This window comes from Antennarius striatus, chromosome 14 (genome assembly GCF_040054535.1).
Source record: "Antennarius striatus isolate MH-2024 chromosome 14, ASM4005453v1, whole genome shotgun sequence".
NCBI classification, from domain to species: Eukaryota; Metazoa; Chordata; class Actinopteri; order Lophiiformes; family Antennariidae; genus Antennarius; species Antennarius striatus.
Window position 1 is genome coordinate 20490953 of NC_090789.1, and position 6000 is coordinate 20496952.

Genomic DNA, 6000 nt, shown 5'->3' on the forward strand with positions numbered 1-6000 from the left:
ATGGTTGGCATAGCAACATACTTTCTCCATGACAAGCAACAATCATTCACCAGCGTTTGGTCCCATTCTGTGGACTACTATTAGACTCCTCCAGCAGTTAATGATGGAGCTCCAAGTGTTCAGCCAATCAGTGGCTGCTTAGGTCACTCAGGTGTCATCTTGTGCAGGGGGGGGGGATAAACCAGCAGGAGCTGTACTTGTCTGGAATCATGAGTTCTTTGACCTACTTGCAGACTTCCTCAAGATGTGTCACTGAAAATGTCCCTCCACCCGAAAAACTCCGTCATCCTGGAACAGAGGCGTCGCGTGTCGTTCTGGTCACGACCTTAACGCAGAAAACGTCAGGGTTTGTTTTTTGGTTTGATTCTTTTCTTATTCTTCAAATGAAAATTACTTCCAAGATCACAAAAGTCATTGACTGGCAGGAATGACACATGATCGTTAGTAGCTACTGGATGTGCTAATGTCTTGCTGTGAACGGGTGGAGCTTCAAAATGTTTATGCTCAAAAACCAATCAATCAATCAATCAATCGAGATTTATTTATAAAGCGCTTAATCACATCGACAGACATTTCAAAGCACTTTAACAGACAGAAACCCAACAGAACCCTCCAGAGCAGAAGAGACAGCGGCAGGGAAAAACTCCTTCATTGAGGAAGAAACTCCAGGCAGGACCCAGACTCTGGAGGGTGGAGCCAGACTCTTGAGGGTGGAGCTAGACTCTGGAAGGTGGAGCTAGACTCTGAAGGGCGGAGCCAGACTCTGGAGAGCGGTTATCAGCCTTGACCGATTGGGTGGAAAAGGAATTGTATTTTATGCACCAGTCAACCGCCCTCCAGAGTCTGGGTTCTGCCCCGAGTTTCTTCCTCGATGAGGGAGCTTTTCTCTGCTGCTTAACTGCTAACTCTGTTGGGTTTCTTTGTCTGTAAAATTGCTTCAAATGCCTGTTGATGTGAAGAAGTGCTGTGTAAATAAAAAGTTGGTTTAAAAACGAGACGCTGAATGAGTGAACCGTCTCCACCTGTGGTGAGGTTTGGTCCAGAGCAGAAGTCTAAACGTATAACATAAGTATGAAAAGAATGAAAAAGGTTCTTTAAAACTTTTAAAGCTCCCTCTGTTTGGCAAAATCAATACTTCAGTTGTACTAAAACTCCATTTCCGATTGCGATGGAATTACAAGGCATTCAGGGACTTGTTCGTTAAACACAGTCACGCATGAGCAGAAACTTCAGACCTGAAGCCTCTGCTAAAAGATGGACCTAAAGGTTAAAAGCTATGTTGGCTTGATGTGTAATGTTTTAACATTTGTTAATCACGAGAACCTAAAACGGAGTTTTCACAACACTAGAAGGTTGGCAGGGTTTTCTGGGGGGAGCATGAGCCCACAGCTTAATCCAAGCAGCGGCGCCGTGAGAACCATCAGACGGTGGCGGCGGGAGGCGTTCAGTCTCACGCCGTTCGGTTCACACACACTACTGTAGGGCGTCCTGCTGAGCAGGGATGTGTTGAGGTGGTGGTGGGGGGGTCCTGCCCATATTTACACCCCCGCACACTGTTCCCCTCCAGTGTGTTGCTCAGATCTTCATATTCCATCAGCTGTCAGATCTGGGACGTCACCGCACTCACATTCTGACATTAAGGCATCGAGGGGTGTAATTCCAATTTGTTTCAGAGGAACTATTAATTTGCCCATTTCCAGGCCAGGCAGGAGGGAAGCCCTGTAGGACCGCTGAACCGTCAAGCACATTATGTGGAGTCTTCACATTTTGGTGAGGAGACGGGAGAATTGATGACGGGAGGCGTCGACGCCTGCAGACATTTGAGCCGGGCTCCCTGCAGATGAGCTCCCAGCATGCAATCTGAGAGCGATGTCATTAGGCGTATGATAACAGCAATGGGCGCATTAATGACGAAGCGGCCCGCTCTGCCACCCATTGCCCCGCCAAACTCGCATTTACACCCTCAGCATACTAAACAGCCCCTGATGGAGAGGATGTGTGGCAGCAGGAGCAGCGCTGCTCCAGCGGATCCTGGTGACGACACGCCTCGTGTCCCCACGAGGGACTCTACGCCCTAACCCCCATCGGGGATCACACTTCATCACATGCTCCTAATGTTGTTTTAACGTTTGTCACCTGATGAACACATGGGTCACTGTGGCAGTAGTGTTACTATAGCGATGGAGCTGTCACTTCACGTCCCTGCTGCACAGTTTCACTAGTGTGTGTTTAATACAGTTATTGTTTAGTACAGTTATTGTTTAATACAGTTATTGTTTAATACAGTTATTGTTTAATACAGTTATTGTTCAATACAGTTATTGTTTAATACAGTTATTGTTTAAACAGCTATAATCCCTGAAGGGAAATGAAGAACACACACAGTTTTTGTTAGTCAATCACACACATGTATATCACTGTGGACAGGCCCCTGTAACACACACAACCCCACACAGGGGGGGCTTCATGTATAGTATGGCTTCATACAAGGAATATATAGAAATTTTCTGAATCAAATCACCCAATCAATCAATCAATTGATCAATCAATCAATTAATCAATCAATCAATCAACCTTTATTTATACATACAATCACATCATCATGAACTTTGAAGCGCTTTAACAGACGAAGAACCCGGACAGAACCCTCCATCACGACAGCAGAGGAGCCCCATCAGGGTGGTCTGAACATGTGTCCACATCCGGATCACTGGACCCCCCCGAACTGTTCCGTCTTGGCTCCACAGGTTCTTTAACTTCGTACAACCGGATGATTTCTGGGGAGGGTTCATCATCTGGAAGAACGAATGTGAACACTCCTGTGTTCATTGAGTTCATTCTGTTCTAATGTCCTCCGGGATTAATAACGTGTCCGTCCGTCCGTCCATCCGTCCGTCCATCCGTCCGTCCGTCCATCCGTCCATCTATCTATTAACTAACCTCACTAACAGGTTCCTCTTACAGGCGGAGGACTTCCTGTCAGGACAAAGCTGAGGAGACCTTCTTAAACTGAGCTGCAGGAATTACAGGTGGATTCAATATGAAGGATTTTTAAAGGTTTTTTTTGAGTCTAGGGAAGTTTATATTCTTAATTAGTTTTAATAAAAGGAAAATTAAGGTGAAAATTTATCTCTCAAGATTCAAATTGGGCTGAAAATGTTGGCATAAGTAAAAAAGAAACCAACCAAGAAACACAAGAACAAATGGTTTGTGAGGCGATTCGACCGACGTTTGGATGAAGGAACTGTTCATGGTGAAGGTCCACAGCCCCCATCTCCACACCAGCAGAGGGGTTCCTGCACTGACATTTACTAGAGGGATTTATTTCGCACTCATTCTGCTTTCCTTTAATTGGTGGGTAAACTTTTCAGATATTTCAGATGCTTCAATGACCTTTTCTAGCTTTGCAGTAATAACAACCTGCATCAGCGCTCTGCCTGCTGTCACCTGTGTGTGTGTGTGTGTGTGTGTGTGTGTGTGTGTGTGTGTGTGTGTGTGTGTGTGTGTGTCCCTGTGGAATCCAAACATCTTCTAACGCCAGCAGACATTTCTCCCCAGCCTTCAGCCCCCCCACACCTGAACTGAACCATTCTGTCTGTCTGAGGACATGATGAGTGATCACTGTGTCAGTAATCAGTAATCAGCACCAATATTGATTAGTGATTGTTTCCAGCACTCATTGTGGTGGTTGGTGTGTCACACAGGACACACTCATGTCTAAGTAACACGGATTAAACTGAATTATTCCACAGTTAATCCTCTCGTCGGTAAATCCGCTGGGATTGGCTCCAGCAACCCCCGTGACCCGTGAAAGGAGAAGATGAATGAATGTTTTGTCTTCATTTATGTCATGTTTATGTCATGTTCATGTCATGTTCATGTCATGTTCATGTCATGTTTAATGTAGTCCTATAAACTAGGTTGTGTCTCCGTCTCGTCTGTTCAGCTCCAGCTGCTCTGGGCTCAGACGGGTCCTGTCTGTCTGTGAGGTCTGCAGTCCTCAATGAATGACGAGTATGAAGAAATAATAAATTACTAATGACAATGATTAGTTGACAGTTCAGTAAAATTTGTTCTGACATTCTACCGGTGAGATTTCTGCAAAAACAAGATGAATTCCATTTTTCTCCATTATTAACATCTTCCTATTGGTTATTTCTGTTGCTGCGTATTTTAAGAAAATTGCATATTTTCAACCACCCTGAAAAATACATTCTAAGACATTCACTTTGGATGAATTCATACTAACTTCCAAACTGCCCTTTCTTTCAAAAGGTTTTATTAGAAAGTCAAAAATATTTTTTAAATAAATATCTGACTCTTGCTGAAGGTTTTACCGATGAACACAGAATGAGCTCCTTAAAGTGATGAATGATCAGGTTGTTGCTGTTAATGCTAGAAAATCATTTACTCAAATAATGTGACTATTTTGATAAGTAAAAATCTTTGAGACAAATCATTGATAATGTAGTTTGTGTGGTTGACAGCTAATTCTGGTACATGGTGTTCTCTTCTATCACGACTGTAACATGAAGGTAAAGAGTCGACTGCAAAATGCCTGAAAAAGAGGACAGTCGAGAGGCAAACAGAACATTTCCAAAGCGTAGATCCACTGCAGGAAAACAAAGAAAACGTATTGCAGAGCATAAACTGGAAAATTAATTTACCACAACTGAAGGCGTCCAAACTATGGATCCAGTCCAGAGGACAGAATGGACACAACAAGGTGTTGTTAGTGAAACGTCATTATCAGCATTTAACAGTAGATTTAACATGAATGTCTTTCTACTGGAGATTAAAGCTGGCAAAGAACCCAAGATAATTGTGTTAACATATAATAAAACACACACACACACACACACACACACACACACACACACACACACAGTGATGAAATTGTTGCATGCTAAACTCACTGGCTTTTTAAAAAAATAATTTGAAAGGGATTATTTTAACTGAAAATCATTTCTTTAAAACCCAGAACATAATGTAGCCCTACTTTAGTTGGTCTAAGCATTTCATTTGCTCTGATTATTCTTATTGTGTGTTTTGAACCGGTTACTAATGACACTATGAAGCTTTTCAAACACTTAGTTCATTGAAGAGAACCACTTCATTTCTGTTCTCTGCGGTACTGTCTCCGGGCACACAGGATTTCTTGGTCAGTTATTCAGGATAATCAACTACACGCTTAATACATGCTAATTTACTTTATTTGTGTCTCCATGGAAACATTGTTTTAAGGTGGTCTATGTGTGCTCATAGCCAAAGCACATTATACTCATTAGATTCTTCTTTTTATATATTTCTAACTCGTGTTTTTCAGTATTACAATGAAGCCAGATTCTGATCATGTATTTGTAATTAGTAATTGTGAGAATCTTAATTAGATTTGATCTAGATTTGATCAGAGTATCATGAATGACGCTGACTGGTCTCGATATTTGCTTCATTCTCATTTGACTGTGTACTCATATTATATGAGCCAATCCAAAAGGAAAGGCATCTTCAAACAAGTCCTTGATACGTGATCAAATTTACACCCACATAAAAAGGTAAATACCCTGCAAGGCTGCACAGATACAAGCTGCTGATGGTCCTTCCTATTACAGCTTTATGGAAGGTGTAATTTATACAGACCTCACCCACCAGTCAGCCTTAACCTGGAATTGTCTCCCTTTGGAAAATGATCAGCCCATATACAGGAGCTCCAAAACACTTCAACCAGTTAAAGAGGCCATAAAGGAATGGATGAGATGATGGAGAACTATGCTGCTCAAGGTATCTGCTGATGGGAGTGGAGGTTCCTTCCATCTCTGGGTCTGTTTCAAGGTAAGAAACACTGTTTACTCCTGTGTGCTGAACTCTTGTCTCCTTAATAAAATGTGTTAAATCTTATGTGTGAAGTCGTGTTCTGAGGAGAACATATCAGCAGCGAACCGGACTTCTATCTGATGGTGTTTGGTGGCTCCAGGGCTCGTGGTTCAGCACCGGTTTTCC